This window comes from Catharus ustulatus, chromosome 7 (assembly GCF_009819885.2).
Source record: "Catharus ustulatus isolate bCatUst1 chromosome 7, bCatUst1.pri.v2, whole genome shotgun sequence".
Lineage (NCBI taxonomy): Eukaryota > Metazoa > Chordata > Aves > Passeriformes > Turdidae > Catharus > Catharus ustulatus.
Genome location: NC_046227.1, coordinates 876,394 through 896,868, shown reverse-complemented (window position 1 = coordinate 896,868; position 20,475 = coordinate 876,394).

Sequence of the window (20,475 nt, the reverse complement as noted above, 5' to 3'; positions counted from 1 at the left end):
CAAGATTAGGTCAAGTACACAATTATTCAGCCTTCAGATCTGCCACCACATGGGGTCAAATCAGTTCCAAGTGATCTGCTGACAAATGCGCTTCAAATGACCGATTTCCAAAGGCAATGGAGCTGTGTTTTGACAGCTCCCTGAGTAATTTCCGATGAATCCATCTGAGTCATGTCCGTGCCCAGCTCCCTGAGCTGCTGGGACACATCCCACCTCTCAGTAGATGTGTCATTTCTCCTTCCAGGGGATATGAATCCGCTCAGCTCCTTGGAGTCATAGCTTCTACCTTGTGAGTAACCCTGAATTTCTGCAGCTATGAAGGTGGTTCAGATCAGGCCTGGAGGCCTGGAGTAATCCCACACATTCCTGGCACCCTATCCAAAGTATCATCCAATGTGCTTTTATTAAGCAGGTCCATTAGTTGTTTGGTTTTTTTAAATTAATGACCTATGCCTTTGTTTGCACCAGCCCACAACAAGGAGATGTGGGCAGGACTCACTCTTACCCAAAATCAGAAACCAAGGGATTTCCCAGTCTTCCACACCTTCCCACCCAGGCTGCCCTCCCTTATCTCTGCCAAAACTTCCCCTCAGCATGCTGGTGCAGGGCTCTGCAGTTAGGGAATGTCTCTAACATTAATTCCTGAGTTCAATGAGATATGAAGCCCATCATCTCAGAAAGAATATTTTGCTTTCTCTCATGCTGTAACAAACACAGGTGGGATCAGTGTTGGGGGATGCCACTTCTGAGTCTTCCCAGACAGGATGCTCAGAGCTCAGCCTTGGTTTCAGATGCCACCATGCTTCAAAACTGCCTGAAAAAATAAAATCCCTGCAGCAGAAAACCTTGGAAACCACAGTTTCCTGGGAGCAGAGGCAATCCCAGCTGTTGGGTGCAGCTCCCTCAAAGTCACCCTGTGCACTCTGACCTTGCACTGCCCTAGCACACACTCCCATCACCTGTGCCAGGGAGCTGCCTAAGTGGGAGAATGAGGCATTCCAAGGCTGGAGATGTCTGATCCAAACTTCTGTGGGCAGCCAAAGCTGAGCTACCAGCGCAGGCTGCTAGGAAAATGCTGGGAGTCAGGTTACCAGAGGCTGCATTGAAGCACATGTGTGAGATTACAGTGGCAGCTATAAATCTGGCATTTTCTCGTGCTCCAATGCTTGACTTCCCCCACAAAAAGTTAAAGAGTTTCCCAAGCTTCTTTTGGGGTGGGGGTGCAGCGGGATTTAAGCAGGAAAAGCCCCAGTGTGCTCAGAGCCCCCATCACCAGCATGGTACACGCCCCACCTGGCCTCCACTGGCATCCCTTGTGCTCCAAGCTCTGCAGGACACAGCTGCTATTCCCAGGATGCTGTGTCCAGGCTCTTTGTTGTGGTTCATTCCCACTCAGTACTGCCCACACCTGCAAATCCACCATTTTTAAGCATTTTTAAGGGCAGAAGGATGCCAGTATGGAGCTGTTCCCACAGGCTTCCCAAAACCCTTCTGAGCACTGCAAAGTGGAAAATGGCAGGGTTTGAAGGTGACTGACAGATGCTGCACTCACTGATGGGATGAGGAGGGATCCCTCAGACCCCAGGGTCTCTGGATGGACAAAACCTGCCTCGAGCGAAAGGCTGAGAGGTGTTGGCAGCTCTTCCCCTCCATCCATCCCTCCTTCCCACCAGGGTGGGAAGACACAGGTCCAAGGGGTTTTGTGATGAGGCAGCCTGGGAGCCAGCCCTGAGCTTGTACCACAACTCAAGCTGCTTCTTAACCACTTCCTACAGCATCCTTCAAATGCTGTAGGGATCTGAAGGGATTTGTCCTTCCACCTGCCCCAAGGCAGGGTCATCCCTCATCCCTGTCACACACAACACTCAGCTCAACAGCTCAGACAGCCTGGAGCCAATGAAAAAAACCCACATCTCTCCATTATTTTAAAAAACACCAAAACACGCTGTTCCTCAGTGGCTGCCCTCTCCAGATGACCATTTTTATGTGCTTTGAAAGAGCTGAGGCCTGGGGCAGGGCCAGACCCATGCCAGAGGGGCAAAATTCTCATTTCCTATGCCGAACCCACAGTAAATTGCTCTGTTTCTATTAGAAATAAAATGTTTCCGCTCCCCATGGTTGTTTTGGTAGCATTCCTTGAGAACAAGGGACATTTCAGCTGTTTTGGGGTGTGTTTTGCACAAGGGAGCAAGGCAAGTTTCGGGAATGGTTTATTACCTGCCATGGGGTGGATCAGGGCAGGCATCTCCCCACACCTTGGGGTGAAAATAGAGAGCTGAGTGGATCAGTGTTTTCAGTCCTTTGGGACTGATTTTTTCCCAGCCCCTTGACCTCAGGAAGTCTCTCTTCCAAGGGGATCTGTTTCTGCTGCTCCCCTTGTGCCTGATCCTCGTTGATTGAACTGCTGGGGATCTTACACATGGAACAAAAAACCCACTGGAGGGAGTTCAAAGGGCTCTAGAGGAAGGAGCTGGGCACTCCAAACAACACCAGAGAGACAGACAAAATTCCACCTCACCTCTCCACGCCTGATATCTGCACCCTCCTTTTCTCCCCACACTACAAAAGGTGGAAGCCTAAGGCAAAGAACTGCTCCATTTGCTGCAGTCTTTCATGAGATTTGGGCAGAATGTCCACCTTTGCACCTGGGGAGGGCTGGAGCAGTTCCCTAATCCTGGGAGACTTCCAGCTGCCCCCATGCTCCTGCTCTCCTGGCTTCGTGCAGGTGAGAGGCTGTGGGAACAACGGGGAGCATGCTCAGGGAAAAGGAATTTTACACCCATTAAGGAGCTCACCCAGAGTTTTACAGGCTCTGGTTTTAAGGCTGGGGAGAGCCTGCATTTGATGTGGAACACAGAGCCTGCAGGCATCGTTTCCCACAGCCTTCACCTTTTCCCTCGTGCTCCCATGCCGGTTTATCCTGCTTGGCTCTGATGTCTCCCGTGCTCTCCAATGGGAAAAATTCCCAAGAGATGCTCCATTAGGGAAACAAGGCTCAGAGATACAACTGATGTCTTCAGATCATAAACATCCCAAGGCAAAGAGGGAAATTTTCCAGTTTCCAGAGGGTCTTTGGCTTCTCCACTTTTCAACTCACCAATTTAATCTAGGAGCAATTTGCAGCAATGCTAACTGTGTGTTTTCCCTGAGCTGGGCAAAGTTATAGGCCGATTATTTTTCCTCCACCCCTGTGATGCCTGTGGATTGCTGAAAGGAAAACTATGAAGAAGGAAGCCAAATTGTTTCAACCAAGCAGCAAAGCGTCATCATTCCTTAATGTCCATGAAGAAAAAAAAATCAAAATATAAAATTCAGCACAGGAAGTTATATGCTGCTATGGTTTCAGCACAAAAACCACTGATGCCTTTATGATCCCCAAGTGTTGAGATCCTTATAATGTAACTTTCAATTTATGGAACAGATTTCTTCTGAGTGGCAAGGATATAGTTTTACTCCCATCCAAAGCTTGGAAACTCTACATTCCTCTGTCTTAGGATCTTTTGTGACTTTAAAGAAGGTCCCAGCTTCAGAGAAGATCTGATTCATAAAATGCAGGTGTATTTGTAGAATTAGCTCAGACATCCACCCCATTCAAAGCTTGAAGTTGTAAAAAGAAAATTTCAGTTGTGCACAAAACCAGGGAGCCAACTCCTTACTGAGAGCAGGAAATCCAGGTCTGCTTTGAGGCAATTGGAATTTTAATCCTCACAGCTGAGTGACGGAGAAGGGAATGATGAGTGAACACCTCATGTCCACCACAAGGTTTGTGAACTGGTGTCTCCCAAATCCATTTCCTTTTACTCTAAGGAGTTACAGGCAGACCCACTCAGATGCACTTTGATGACGGGCATAGAAATATCACTGCATAAACAGGCTTGGAATGCACTATACACACTTCCTGGGAATGCTGTCCCGTCGGAAGTGAGCAGCATGTGGTTACAGTGACAGGCAAACAAACTCCCCCCAGCAACGCTGAGGAACAATGACAGCAGAATATAATGTAAATATTGTCATTAATATGGCCTGTGTTAATTAATATGGCACTTGACTAACACAAACCCAGCAACCTCTCCCTTCCCCAAGCCCACACTCCTTGCCCACAGCCTCTGGGGAGTTTCCAGCTACAAATACAGATGCCAGATGAATAAAGCTTCTCCCGAACCCACACAAATGCAGAGACTGAGGCTCACCACCAAAATTTTCCATGTTTTCCTTAGGGAGGAGAAGGACCTGGCTGCAAGGCCTTGTTAACTCACCTGTGACAGGGCAGACACCAAGCTCTGGGCCCCAAAGACAAAAACAGGACATCTCTTGGAGGCCAATGGATGTGTCCCATGATCCCCCCAGTATTTCCAGTGGGAGAAGCCCTCCATGGAAGAGCTCAGATTTTCTGGCTACATGGTGGTGCAGCCCTGTTGGATCCAGAGATGCTCCACCAACATGCGTCTGGTGATTCCTCAGCATTCCCACAAATCAGTGGCTCCTCCACTGTGAGGGCTCGCTACAAAAAAACCAGGAGCCAGCCAAGGTCAGAGAAATTATTTGGAGGTAGAAAGCTCCTTAACCTCCTTCAAAAACTCCCCAGCCCTCACCCTCACCATCACAGATACGATGGCTATGTGCAGCCTATAGATCACAATAAAAGCAAGGAGGCCAAAGACATATCAGGGATTGGTTTGTTTTTTAATGTACATTTGGCAAGGTTACAAGAGAACAATTTTCTTCTTTGGGACCTTTTATTTTCCTATAAATTCCAAGAGCCACATTTAAAAGCAAATTGGCAGATGCAGATTTGTTTATTTTTTATAGCAAGGAAATTTGTTTTGCTCCAGCAACAGGCAAACATCTTCAGTCAAAAATGATGAAAGGGAAAGCATGTTCCCACCAAAGGCAGTCTCAGGCTAGAGAGACTGAAGGAAAAGATGAAGAAGGAAAACTGGGATTGTGTGATGAACTACAAAGAAGATCCACAGAAAGCTGAATAACACTTTCTGTCTGAAAACCTGACATTGCAGGCACTTTTGGAAGGCTCTGGAATGTGTTACAAGTTGTAATCCTCCCAACAGAACCTCAAAAGCCTTGGCTTGTTCTGCCCTTTTAAATCCAGGACTTGACAGCTCTTTAAGCAGAACCACAAGTGCTAGAGGTAGAAAAGGCCTAGGGATTATCTAATCTATTCCATGACTTAAACAGGCAGCAGCAACGCTCCAACCCTGCTGCACAAGTGATATGAAAATGCCTGCAGAGGGAGGAATCAGCCAAACTGGTGATGGGAGCATGAGGAAGTGCATTCTCCTTGTTTTCCAACTTGTTAATTAATCTCTGAGCTTGAGGAGCAGCTGTGGGGCTGCTGCTGACCAGAAGGATGATGACACAATAATCTCCTCTAAGGCTGCCAGTGGATGCCCACACATGAAGAATTCATCTTTCCAAGTGGTATTAACCCACCCAGCAGATTCCCCACGAGGGAAAAAAAGGCAGTGCCATTCATCCTCCACCAAAACATGCATCTTTTATACTTTTATAGCAATGTTGCTTTGAGTCTTAAGAAACAAACTCTCTATAAATCACATCATAAAATATATCCAGGCTGATAGTTTACAGCAAAGCTCTGCGATGGCAGGGAGTTTTGGAGTGGGGTTTTTTTTGTGATAATCCACCTTTAAAAAGGCACTTTGCTCCTTCTGCTGGAGGTGGGACAGTTTATTGTGTGTGGATTAAAAGCCTTGCTCCCAGTTCGAGGATTTGAAGGTCTGTCAGCCACTGGCAACTGAATTCCACCACCACCCCCTCCTTGTTTTATTGGTATTAATATTTGTGCTTTGCAGGTCTGCTGTGAAATGGATTGTGGTTTCCTGAACTTTTCACCCTATTTTTTCCACAGGGTTGGGAGCTCACAGGGGGACAGCTCAGTTATTTGGGTACTGGTGTAGAAAAGAAGGGGATCTAGGCCTTGACCCAGGAATTTCTGAGACTTCTGACTGATGGCTGAAAGGTAAGGGTCTCTGGAGCTGCGGGTAGCAGGAGGTTTGGAGAGCAGAGGGAAAAGATCAGGCAGGAATCCAAATCTGGCAGATCTGAATCCTACGAGGGAGTAAGAGACAAAACGCCCCCAAAGACCCACCTTTAAGGATGGTGCTCTTCTCCCAGCTCACACAAAGACCTCTTTGGAAGGATCCTGATGGGATTGCAGCCAAGGAAAGCCTTAGAAGGAGATAACAGCAACAGACCAAGGAAAGGTTCACATAGAGTTAGGGATCCACTCAACTCCTGACTGCCCTCAGCAAGGGATCACAACTGGTGGACACAGGAAGACCATGCTGTCCTGTGTTGTCATTGTCCTTGGATACACAAGGGACATTCTGGAAAATCCCCACTCCTGTTGCATGCTTTTAAGTCCTCAGTGGCCCAAAGCAGATTTTTATCCATGCAGGATCTCCTATCCTCACAGATGACCTTGATGCCAGAGTCTGAAGCTCCTTCACCTGCAGGATACACTTCCCACCACCCAGAGTAATCCCCACACCAAAGCAAGAGCAGATTTCTGCTTTTTGGCATGTCAGACATCAAGTTCCAGCTAGTTCCACCCAGAAGCCCCAAAAACCTAAGGCCTTCTGCCACAGTCTACATCGGCCTGCAGGAAAATTTGGTTCTTTCTTGCATGACACCTCCCTGATGGGAACTTGGGCACCTCAGCACACCAGCAGCTCAGCCAGGGCTCAGCGCCTTTCCTTGGACATCTCACTGGCTCCCACCAACAACTTTTTGGAAACAAGGGGGCTTGACTCCAGTCTGGAAGCCCGTGAAGGTAGAATCAAATTTTCCTGTATCACTCCCATTCCTCAGGTTGAAGCAGGAGTGAGGCTTTGTTTTCAAAGCAGCTTTTGGGTCAGGTGGGAGGCAGAGGGGGCTTGGGTAAGACCATCCCTGAAGCCCACAGGGGCACTGAAGTGGTCAAAAATGTGGATCTGGAGATTTTGCTTTATCATTTGCTCTAGTTATGCTATGAATGGAGGCTTTGGGGGCACAGACAAGCTGCAGGCAGATGGCCACCACCTCCCTCTGGCCTTGACTCTGCATGTCACTGCCCTCATCGAAGGGATCTATGACACATTCCCAGCTGGAGCGCAGGCTCTGCTGGCATCCAGCAGCCCAGATGCTTTGCTTAGCTCTTCTCCATCCCTCCGCTGTGCTAGGCTCTGCTGGGAAGATCAGGAGCAGATTTCTCCTGCTCCTTCCAACCACGCTGGTGACTCCAAGAGAAATTACTCTCTTTTATGTTCTGGCACTTCTAGCGTTGGCAGGAGGGAGGACGCAGGAAAACAAACCTGAGGCTCCCAGAAACTCCATAAACAAACAAAGATTTCTTTTCAGTGTGGTTCTGAAGAGAGCCAGAGATCTGGGGAGCAGAATGAGGAGGGATGATTGGCCAGGGTTTCTCCCGAACATGGAACAAAACCTCTCCTGCAGATGACCCACCCAGCTTCAACAGGAAAGGGATCCAGTTGTGAGGGAGAGACCCCTTGCATGGATGGCCTGCCTTGCCCAAGGGCATTAGTGAGTGCTGGCAGGCAGAGGAAATGCTGCTTCAGACACAGGAATCATGCAATATTTTGAGCTGGAAGGGACCCACGAGGATCATGGAGTCCAACTCCCAGCCCTGCACAGGCACCCCAAAAATCCCATTCTGTGCATCCCTGGGAGCAGTGTCCAAACCCTCCTGGAGTTCTGGCAGCCTTGAGGCTGTGCCCATTCCCTGGGGAGCCTGGGCAGTGCCCAGCACCCTCTGGGGGAAGAACTTTCCCTGACATCCAATCTAAACCTCCCCTGAGGTTCCATGTCATCAAGAACGATGGACATGCGTGGGTTCATGACAGCAGATCAGTCACATCCCTGCTGCATCATGGATAAAAACGAGCTTGGACTCTTGCACAGGAGCTCTTCTAAAAGGAGTCTCCTTTCCTCTTTTCCTTCTACATACTGAGGTGGTCCAGACAAGAGCTGCTCTTCCCTGAGCTTGTTAATGGTGTCCCTGAGCCCAGGGGGTGGCGTGAGAAGCATCCCTGCTGCTCCACGTGCCTGTTACACCGAAGCTGTAAGATGGAGAGGAATCAACTTGGCTGTGGGTCAAGACTGACTTTTGGAGGCCACTTAAGTGCTGGTGAGACAGGAAAAGTAGATGAGAGGAGCATCCTCACTGCCTTTATGCAGCCTCCTGACACTCTGGAACCACACTCACAGCATATTTTTCAGAAGACTGAAGCTTTATTTTGCCCAGGATTGTCCTCCTCGGGCAGCACAGTCTGTTTTTTACTCACAGATTAATCCATGTCATGCTCACAAGCATTGAGCTGGACAGGTTTGTTGAGTACTGATGAGCAGCTGCTGGCCCCAACTCAGCTGATCCTAACCCAGCTGGAAATCCAAAATCCTGATTCACTGTCACACTGTATAACTTAAATACACCTGATTTTTTTTTTTCCCTGTAAATGGTGATACTTAATAAAACTGGTTGTTAAAACACTATTTGTTTGTGATGGCGATTTAAATTAAAGGTCAGGCAATCCCAATCTCCTGCACACTGGTTTAGTAAAGCTCTGCCTCCTGGCCAAACTTGCTGTTTGGCTGTGGAACCACTACTGGACAGATGTGATCTAAAAAAGAGCCAGCTGGTCAGATAACAAGAGCTCAGCTCCTAATCCCATCATTAATGGACAAGCAATTCACAAATGAGTCACCTCTACCTCTCTGGCTCAGTTTTCTTGCTAGTAAAAATTATTAATATTTTCTTTTTTCTTCTTTTCATTTTTTTGAATTTCGCCTGCAGACTGATTAACGAGGTGTTTCTTCTCTGAAATAAGGGGAAAAGATGCTGGTCCTGGGAACAGCCTTCAGGAGACGCTGCTGAAGAAGAGCACCTTGTCAGGGGTGATAGAGCACAGAGGCCAGAGAGTCAATTCACAGCTCTGCAACCTCACAGCATTGTGCTGCCAGTTCCCACTTGGTAATTTTCCCTTTTTGGACTGATTTTATTAAAAAACTCAGGGATTCTTCAGGATGGCAGTTCTTGCAATGCAATGAAAACTGTCATATAATAAAATATGACTCTGCGAGTGCTTTTTTCTCCCACAAAACCACACAAGCTACAACTTGCTGCTGCTCAGGCCTTTCCCAGGAAATGGGTGCATATATTTTCATATATCCACCCCAGCAGTGGCTGCTTTCTGCCCTCATAAGCAGTTCACACATGCCAGTGCGGAGGGAATGCTGCAGACTTCCAGGAGAGCCTCGCACGCCCGCCGGGGCCTGTGCTGGGAAGGGAAAGCATCGCATGTGCCCAGGCCTTCTGGAGCCTGGACCGTGCTTTCGGAGCCACAGGCCTGGATCCTGGGACAAATTAACATTTTCCATCTCCAGCTGTCCGTTCCGCCTTGTTGCGACACCTCTTACCTACTTTTCAGGCTGACCTTGCGCTGGGCCTGAGACTGTTCACGAGTTTTTTAGTCATTGTTGAGAAAAAGAAAAAAGAAACAAACATCTGGTTAGCACAGCTGCCAAGTGCACATTCCTTTCTTGTTTTTCAACCTTTCAATCCCTTTGTTTTCTGCCTGAAATTCCTTTTGATAAATGCATGGAGAGCCACAGGGCACTGATTAGACGCAACTCCTGTCCTGACCCACACTCACCAGTGTAGCCTCTCTGGAACAGCCACAGACCCCAAAGCAAGAGAGAGGCCCTGGTGGAACCAGCCCAACCATGAATAGGGGGCTGATCCTGATCCTGATCCTGATCCCGATCATGCTCCCACTGAGGTCAGTGCAAGCTTTGCCACCAATTTCAGTGGGAACAGGACGGGGCTTTAATGCCGCTCCTGCAGTGAAGTGGTGCTCAAGACTGTCCCCTGCCTAGCTGTGGCTTTGCCATTCCTACAGCTCTCGTGTGGGTTTTTTTTAAATTGGAAACAACAAGTTTATTGAATCTTGGCCTGCGGTGCTGGCACAGCCTGACCAGAGCAGGTGGGGCTGCTCCACCAGAGGCTCGTGAAATATCAAACACAAGAGGGGTCACATGACAACAGCTTTGCCTTCTTGGCCTGGTTTTCTGCCTGGAATTCCATTTGAGAAGTGCTCGGAGAGCCACTGGGCACTTCTTAGATCCAGCTCCTGTCCTGTGCTGACCCACCACCACCACCACAAGCTTCAGCCTCCTGCACCTCTGGCACCTCTGCACCTCCTGGACCACAGCTCCTGAGACCTTCAGGAAGCTGGGTCCATCCTCCCCAGCCATAGGGACATCCCCACACCGGGAAAGTTAAGGAAGAGTGGCTGCCTTGGATTTCAGCTCCCTACAAAGAGACGTCTCCAGGGGCCACACCAGACCTTCCACCACTGGAGGTAGGTACCACCTTCCAGCAGCACCTGTCTTTTGAAGAGCCCTGCTAAGGCAAGGCTCAATTTTAATTTGAAACCAGAACCAACAGCCTAGTGGGAAAAAAGCTTGGAATCCCTTCAGGGAGAAATCCCAGGGAAAAGGTGAGGCACAAAGGTCTCGCTCCATGGGGCATCTTCTCAAGGCATTGCTCTCGCTGTTGCTTGGAATACTAAGCCTCTGAGTCTCTTAAAAGCTTCCCTCTGTTTTTTATTTACGTGTGACTGAGTCTGTGTGCCTGAAAACCAGATTGGAAGATCATTAATCTGGGACAAGAAAGCGCCAGACTCATAGAATGCTGTCCCTCCCTGTTGTCAATCCTTGCCGACCCCAACCTACGCAACAACTGACGCTCTGGAGCGGGATTGTACCGGTCTGGAAAGCCTCTCTTTTCCATCAGGGATGCCAAATCTGCGGCATGGCTCGATGATCCAAGTTGACACTGGTCATGAGAACAATTCTATTTCCTCCCTGCTGGTCACTTCCATAAATGCCAAGTTCTGGGCAACACAATGTTCGGCATTTCCAGCAAACCGCTCTGTGATCTCATTTACATCGCCAGATTTATTTATTTTTAAATGCCTTCTTTTTTTTTTTTTTTTTTTTTTCTTTCAGCCATACATTTTAGATTAAAAAATAATAATCATGCAATCTCGCAGGAAATTGGGCTTTCAAAATCGGGACGCAAGGAAGTATGGTCCAGTGGAGATTTGATCAGGCAGATTTTACAGCCCTGCGGCTTGTTGGATACCCTTTTTCATTAAGATTAGTTTCAGTTTCTGGCCCCTGTTCTCCCATCACGAGTCAGTTTTTTTTACCCAGTGCCTTTTCAAGGGAACTACAAACTCAACAGCCAGTTATTAATTTCACTGGTGAATGCACAGTCCTCATCAAGCTTCGATTCTGATTTAAAGTGGTTTCTGAGTGAAGCTATTACAGCCCCGAGGAGAGCTATTGGCCACCCCATTCCTACACACTGGAGGTCTGAACATTACCAGTGAAGTTGCTTGGAGAGCTTTCAATCCCCTCTTTCAGAACAAAAAGTATTTGGGGTGAACCTAAAAATCTGAATGCAGAACGACCTTGGCATACAGGATCTGTGTTGGTATTTCCAAGCCTAGATGGGAATGTCCTTTTAACCAGCTGGAAGGAGGAACAACACCACTCACTCCTGGAAATGACACAGTATTTGTATCCAGAAACTTGGACAAGTATGGTGGAAACTACTGGGAAGTTCTGCTTTGCAGATGGAAATGGTTAAAACTTCCCTCAGCTTCTTGCCAGTTCCATCCATTGAGTCCTACCAGTTCAGAGGGGCTTAACATCCTCTGCCAACCAGCAAAAAGCACCACACCAATAAAATCTTTAATAAAGAAAATGTTTTGGAAAGCCAATTTGACCAGGCCTTCTCCAAATGAAGGGACTACACTCAAGGTTTGGAAATTCTTCCTCTGTGTTGTATAGATGCCCTCTCACTGACCCATAACTTCATTTAACTCTCCTCAAGAGGAAGAAAGGAATCCCTGCTAAAATTATTAGCTTGCACAAAGAATATTTGTTTTGACGGGAAGGCCAGCACACGTGCTTGGCTTTCTCAAAGGACTTCCATGACCACAGCACAAACTCTGGGCTCTCACAGCCAGGAGATTCCTTTTTTTCCCCAAAGGAAACACATATCAGTACCCTGTAACACTCCATGGAGGTGGCCCAGAGCTCAGCACAGACATCCTTTCATGTTCATGCTTTGGCTTTTGGTGTCCCTGGGCCCCAAATTGCCTTTACTTCCATAGGCACAAAGCACAAGGTGTTCATTTGATAGCTAAGACATCCAACAGCTCCCAACCCCTTTTCCAGCTGCCTGTCCAGCCCCAAAAGGAGCGTCACAGAGTGGGAGACTCATCCTGAAGCACAGCCCAGGGGCTGGAACCCCACGGCAGCCTCAGAACATCTGCCCTCGCCTTCTGAGGGGAAAACCAAACCAGAGCGCTTTTGCACAACACGTAATCAAACCCAGTTGTTCTCCAAGGCAGGAGGAAGATGTTCGTGCCGTCCTCAGAGCATCCATCCAGGGCTCTGTGTCCCCAGACTCCACCCAGCATGATTTGTTCAGTTCTGGGTTGTGTTTTTTGCATGTTTCCCACTCATGGAGGTTTTTCTAACCATAAGGGTTGCAAAGAGCACAGGAATATTAAGAGCAGTTGACAGAAGAGCTCCTGGGGGGGACATGGAGCACAGACCCTCAGGATAATGCACATCCCCTATTGTTATAATTATTAGTACTTCCATTAGAGTGGAGGAGATGAGTTATCCAGGAGGGGAGGAGAGCCTGAAATCATGCATACCTTTTTTATGAGGCCCAATACAGGCTGTGGTCTGAGTCAAAGCACTCATCAAATCCAACGGCTGTAGTTAAAGGAGACCTATGAGTTATTTGATAAAATGCCACACTACGAGATATCTCAGCCTCAGACCCAGGACTTCAAATCTACTCCTAGTTATGGCTCTTACACAGAGTTGATGAATACTCAGAGGGTGTGCAGGCCCTGGCACACGGTGCCCAGAGAAGCTGTGGCTGCCCCTGGATCCCTGGAAGTGTCCAAGGCCAGGTTGGACACTGGGGCTTGGAGCACCCTGGGATAGTGGAAGGTGCTCCTGCCCATGGCAGGATGTTGGAACAAGGAAATCTTTAAGATCCCTTCCAAGACAAACCTTTCTGGGTTTCTGTGGTCTCCGGCTGCATTCAGCTTGTTATTCCAGAGGTGCTCTCCAAGCTCAGAACGTGCTAGAAAGCAGCTAAGTTTTCTTTTTGACCAAGACAAGATTAAAAGCCCCCTCAGCTCCTCATTTCCCCACGGCCAGGATTTCAAGGCAATTTTCCCATGCAAGGCAATGCTCTGCACAATGACCTCAGTCAGTTCAGCCACAGCTTCTGGGCATCCTGTGCCAGAGCCTCATCCGTCTCACAGGGAAGAATTTCTTCCTGACACCCCACTAACCCCATCCTCTGGCAGTCTGAAGCCATTCCCCCTTGTCCTATCACTAAAAAATGCCTCTTCAGGCTTCTCACAGCCTCTTTAGGCATTCTCCCTTCTCCCCAGCGCTCTATGAGCACCATCACCCAAAGTAGCTTTCTCCAGCTTCAAAATGTTCCTCACTCCAGCCTGTTCCTGGCAGCTCCACACAGAGAACTCATACACAAGTAACTGACCTTGAGCAAGACCTGGTGTCACCTCCAGGGTTGCCTCCATCCCATGTGCTTCAGGTCTGGGGCAAAACCTCTTGGAATTGGTAACAATGGAGAAAAGAAATGTATTAATCTTCCTGATCCATCTCCCTCTAATCCGCCAAGGATTGTCCCATAACTTGTGGCTGATGGCTCGTTACCCAGTCCTCCCAGAACACATTAATCACTTTAAGACACAGTAAAGCTTTCTAGTGAAGAACAAAGCACAGCTGTTAAGAAGAAGCATGATGGGCTTGCTTTCATGGGCACATGACACAGCACTGCTGCCCAGTGAGGGAACTGCTTGTTCTGATGCAAATAATGGACATTAATTAGCACAAACAGAAGGTCTGTCGTGGCATTTATTTATGACTAATCTGAGATTTTTGTTGTTTGATGCATGTGAGACAGAACGCACTCAGTGAAAGCTCTGCTAAAATGAGTTGGTAACTTGAATTTCCCCAAAATATTCACCCTACATTTATCTTCACCTGCCTCAGCTGTCTCCAGCAAATATGGCCAAGCTGCATGAGGCCATGGACTTCAGAGATAGCTGTGCTTGCCTTAGCAAAGGTGAGGTTGTGACTATATGACCTGAGGAAAGGGAACGCCAGGAGATCTTGTAACACGTGAAGAAATTAAAAAGGTGAAAAAGTTATAGGGTGAAAAATAATAGGAAGCCACACTAAGCTCGTCAGCTAAATAAAAACAAAGAGGAAGCCAGAACCTGGGGACAGACTGCAGAGTTTCAGACACCAGAAGAAACAAGGCAAAAAACACTTGGAACATTAGGAAAGATCTTGTCTCATTAAGAATAGGAAAGCACTCTTTGAGGCTTCCTATATTCATCAGCTCAAAGTAACATAATAATTTCTCCCCATTATGCCCTCCAAACCTTCTCTACCACCTGTGGTGTGTGCACAAACACATCCTACTGCAGAAAAAAACTCCAAAAAACTGTTTCAAAGGTCAAAGTAGTTAGAAAAGTATAAAACCTTGCACATTTGGAGGAGGTAGTTCTGCCATGCTCCCATTCATCCCCATTTTTGGTCCATGAAAACCACAGTGCAGAGGGCAAATGAACCTGGCCACAGAGTTTCTGCAGCTTCCCTTCAGGATTCCCAAGGAAGGTTCATGCGTGGTCAAACAGAGGTCACACAAAGAGGCAGTTTTTCCATTTCTGCCTGTTCATGTGTGTGAGGACACAGGGGAGTTTATTCTCTTAATTTGTGGATTTCATGGTCTTTCCACCAGAAAGGACAATGCTTTGGAGGTTGGGTATGTTCCTGAAGAACTGGGGGTGATTCGAGTGCGATTACATTATTAGCCCCAATAAAGCATGACATGTCCCACTACAGCACATCTAGAAGGAATTTTTACATCATTTTTAAGACTCCAGAGTCACTTCAGCCCAGTGCAGGCAGCCAGTTGCTCTGGAATACCAGCTGCTCAGAAGAACAAAGATTAGTTAAAAGAATGAAGTGTTTAAATCCTCTTTTATTTTTTTTTTCTTTTTCAAGAAGTGACTTTCCTTTGTCTTGCTTCACCACTTTTCAGTGAGCTGAACGGATTAAGTTACTGCACCACGATCAATAGCTGAGTTACGATCACGAACATGCCTTTCTTTGGTGAACTTGTGGAGAAAATGAATTCCATTTCTCCACATACCTGAGGAGCAAAAGCACTTGTGGAGAGGAATCTCTCCCACAGGGAACCCTTGTGTACTTTGCAGTAGTATTTTATTAAGAGCTGGAGAGTTCAAGGGTCTCACAAATGTAAGTTTTCAATTAGCTTTCCATTGTGTCCCAAACAGTCTCTAAATACTCAACTAAACTTTAATCCAATCACTTGATTTGACTCCAGGCATGATTTATCTTTTAATCATCATCTGCTCAATGAGGGGGGAAAAGAAAGCAAACTTGTTCTTGGCCCATCATGACTCATACATGATTTTACTGCCATCACAGTTGTGTTTTCCTTTTGGCTGATGTCTTGGCAATTGTAAGCACTGGATTTGGCTTTCTGTTTAGGTATGATCTTTCCTGTTCATTTCCCCACCTCCCAAAGTGCTGAACAGCACTGGATGTTTGTCCTTTTTACTTTTTCCCACTGAGGCATGTGATTTTTATTTTATTATTTTTTATTTCTTTTTTGCCATCTCTCGATGTTGCATTAATCAGAAGTGTCTGCTATTTGACCTACACTCAAAAACACAAATCATGCCTCAAAAAAGGGGGTTCAGTCTTTTAAACAAACACCATTTTCCTGGAAGAATATATCACAGGATATAGAGAGCACTACACCAAGACACAAAGTAGCCAGGACCTTCTGGGCACTTACCAAGAGCTCAGCTCTGGAGCTGGGGCAAGCCTGGTAAGATTCAATCCTTCCTCCACATGTTGGTGGTGCCTCAGTTTCCCCATCTAGGAATGAGATTTTCTATGCATAAAATATGATTCTGCATTTCAGGGGCTCTCCATAAAATCAGGATGCCCCATGGCCCTCTGGGCCAGTGACACCAGTTCTAGTCCCACCCACCAGCAATCCCCCAACCACGTTCAGTGCACCTCTTCAGCTAAAATAAGGAATGTAATGGAGCCAAGCTTTGCCCAGGAATGCCATGAGCGGCTGAGCCTTTGAGGTCTGGAAGCATTGCTCTGTTATTCCTGTCAGTGGCTTGTGGAGCTCGCAGCTCCACTTTCCAAAAGCTGCTCTCAATACAGCTCACCCAGAACTCCCCAGAGCACACAAGTTTCTCCAGAGATTTCCCATATAAGCCTCCCTCACTACCTCTAGAAATCTCAAATTCCTTGAAGACTGACTCAAATGCCAGTGTCAGACTAATGGTTTATGAGAGTTCTCTCCAAGTGCCAAGTTTTGAAGCAGAAGATTGCATGAAAAGCACTCAGGTTTCTTTTTTTGTTGTTGTTTTTCGCTTTTTTTGGTGGAAAAATCAGAATACATAACCCTAAAGACTAGCAGCCTTCCCCAAATGCACTCAGATAGAAAAAAGAGGAAGCTTTTTCAAACTAACAGCATTACCTAATTGACCAGTTCTGCTCAGCATTAAAAGATACTTTTCCCTGAATTTCACAGGAGCAGCTGTACTCTGCCTGTCCAGGAATTCCACACTTTTCCAGCCCTGGATGCTCATGAAAAGAGCACAGGAATCTGCTGATAATTTCCCTGGCATACTCCTTCAGCATCCAGCAAATAATTTAGGGATTTCTAGAGCTGTGGCTGCTTCTATTTCTATTGTGGCTTGTAGCTATTGACCATGGGGAGGTGAGGTTGGCCTCTTTTCCTGGGAAAATATTAATAGGACAAGGCAAAACGCCCTAAAGTTATGGCAGGGGAGGTTCAGGTTGGATAGGAGGAAAAAATTCTTCACTGCAAGAGTGGTCAAGCATTGGAACAAGCTGCCCAGGAAAGCAGCGGAGTCACCACCCATAGAAGCGTTCTGAAAACAGAGAAACGTGTCACTTTGTGATATGGCTTAATGGACATGGGGTGTTCTGTCAAAGGTTGGACTCAATTATCCTGCAGGGCTTTTTCAACCTTTAAGATTCCTGACCCTCTTTGAAATGTCAGTGGTTTTTTCCATGTGGGTTTAGGATGCAGCCTGAACAGCACCAGGCAGCAAAGGAGACATGTATTGGGGTGAAGAAAGAATCAGGCATTTGAAGATTCTCCCATGCCTAAAACCTGAGTAAATAAACTTACTTGGGGTCTTCTGAATAAAGGCAGAAAAAAAGTGCCTGCCCACATCTCCAGATCCTTTGGTGGTTGTCCCCAAGACTCTGGTTCCCCCCTCCTGGCTGTGACACTTTGTCAGAGAGCACTGGCTCCTCTGATCCAGCAGTGACCTGCCAGCTGGAAAGAGGAGGAAACACTGAAAAATAGAGTGGGATCATGATCCCTGATCATCCCATGATGTGGTCATCCCAAACTTCCCAAGCAGGGAATGGTGGCAAAAGAATCAACTTCAGAGTGGTGTCCTCAACAACTATACTTGATAAATAGCCCATCTAAGTAGTTCCAAAATTGCTTTAAGACTTGATCTTTGCATTTTTCATAGGTTGCAGCAGGAGCCTCCTGTTGCCCCATCCGCTCCTTTCTTTTTCCAGATTTGGGATGAGATTTTCTCTTCCAGACTGGTTTGTCGTCACAGCTGGCACCCAACCTCAATCCCAGATTTCTGCTTTTTTTTTTTGCCTCTTAATTTTGAAAAGACTTTTCTGCAACACAAAAAAAAAAAAAAAAAAAAAAAATCCCACAGCAACCCAGTTCTCCCCTCTGAGCCCAGCTCAGCATCACCATAACCTGGCATGACAGCTCTCCATGTGACCATGAGAAACAGGTTTGGGGTGTGCTTCGTCCTGCCCCTATGTCCACAGAGCCAACCAAGGCACTGAATCGCATCCAAGGCACATCCAAGGTGGTTGGAAAAAGCCAGGAAGAGCCACCTCCCAGATGGAGAGTGGGGCTGAGGCCTCTCACGCAGGCAGGGAGCTTTTCCCAAGCCGGCATTCCTGGTTTTTAGTGGGAACATGTGCTGGCTTCCCATAAAGCAGCAGCAGCTGCCAGTCAAGCAGGCACCACTCTATAAAGCTGCCTGGGGGACTCTGTTTGCAGAACCGGGGTCTCCAGGCAGGTTTATGAGGTGCCACCTGTGGGATTTACAATCCCCAGGGGCGGCTGTGCAGGTGCAGCCAGCAGGGATGGGGGGAGCTGGGAATGGGTCCCAGCCCAGCCACAGCCTGGCCTTCAGGCTCTGCTCTCTGGGTGCACAGCAGGAATTCAGGCTCCAGAATCCCACAGAAGTGCACGTCAGTGGGGAAAATCATGAGATTTCTGGCAGGGCTGCAGGCACAGGTCTCTTTTCCGTCTCATTTTGGCTGTTCCCAGCTGTGTCTCCCATCAGCTCCCTCTTTAGGGAAAGCAGGAGGACTGAGGAAAAAAGTCCTGGAACAGGTATGAGAGATAGTGAGTTTTTTCTCTGTAATTTTCTTTGTTTTCTTCATTAAGTAATGATGACAAAACCAACAGATATTCAGGATTTCTTGTACCTAAAGAAAGGGTTCCAGGGATGGGTAACCCACCTCAATAGAAACTGTACAAGCGTCTCGCAGAAAACACATTTTCTGTGGGGACAGGCCAAACCTTCTGGGACCAAGGTACCTAAAGTCACCACTCAGAGATATACAAATAAAACCACTAAGAAATGCATTAGATTTCACATGAATGACAAACTTTCTTCTCCCTAGAGATATCTCTCATTGGATATTGACACAAGGTTATTAATGGGAATTATCTGCAATCCCAGCATTATGTTAAATTGCTGGGAGCAGGTTCAGGCATTATAAAATCAGGAATAGTTTGAGTTGGCAGGGATCTGAAACCTTACTTCATTCTACCCCCTGCCACAGGCAGGGACATCTTCCACTATTCCAGGTTGCTCCAAGCCATTTCCAACCTTGGACATTTCCAGGGATGGGGCAGCCACAGCTTCTCTGAGCAAGCAGCTTTCCCAAGGCCATTCCACAAGGGAACACCACCTTCCTCCAGGAGCTTCATGAACACTTCCATGCCCCTTGAGATCAAAGCACAGGCTGTCATCTCCCAAAAATGACCCTTCCTTCATACAAGCAATCCCAGAACAGTGACTTGGCTAAGGAATCACTCGGCGGCAGGAGCCCAGAGGTCATCCCCCAACACGTAAAAATCTCTGGGAGAAAGGGGAAACCACCAGTGAGTGTTTTTAGAGAAGGATTTTTGAAAGAGAAAATACCTTTCTTCTCCTGGAGACTGGGATTAATTTTCTGTGACTCTGCAGAAAGGTTAAAGGGACTGTGTTCACTTTTAAACGCCGAAGGCATTTAAAGCAGAGACTACCTTGACTCGTTTACACTAAATTTGAAATAAATCAAAGTTATAGTAACAACCACTCACCCGTGTCTTCCTCCACAATCTCTGATATCTGAGGTTCCTACCCAGCGAATAATAAAGGTCCTGTTACCTTCTTCACTTAAATCAACATCCTACAAATCTCCACTTCACAATTACAGGAGCATCCCAGGAACAGCCATTAGCTCTTTGAAATCCTCTTGCCCTGGAAATCCTTGTTCTGCTTCTCATTATGCTCTCATATTCACAATCATTTCAGGTTAAAAAGCACCACATTCCATCGCTAAATGATAATACTTACACTTTCCTTGCCCCCAGCTCTTCTCAAACCGTGTGCCCTGTGATTCAGGTGTCCCAGGCCTGGCTGGTGGCTCCAGAGGAGCTCCAGGAGCTTGGTGTCCACCCTCTGGCTGGGACTTCAGGAAGTTCCACCAGCCAGTCCCTGGAGATCCCTCTGTAGCTGCATTTTGGCAGTGCCTTCACTCACATGTCAAGAGGGAGCCACACCACCATGAGCGGCACAGTCCCACCTGGATAAAGCCTTCTGCAGGATTTTTTGGCATCTTTCATCTGCTCTTCCCTGCTCATCTGGGCCCCAATTCCCAGCTCTGAGGATGAGCTGCATGGTGTAAGGTTGGATTAGCAGCTATGACATGGTGGACTTGTGCTTTGGATTCATCTCACTTGAAAGTGAAGCATCTGTTCCTTTCTCCATCTGTTCTTTGTCCAGGCCAAGGGTTGACTCCCTTTATTAAGCAATTAAAGATGATGGAAATGTATTCAAACTGAATTCCCAGAAAAAAAAAAAAAGGTAGAATATATTAATAATAATTATCAGTTTTACCACTGGGAAGGTCCCTGAAGCTGAGTCTGAAATAAGGAAAATGGGAAAAGAAGGAGAGAGAAAAACCTATTTC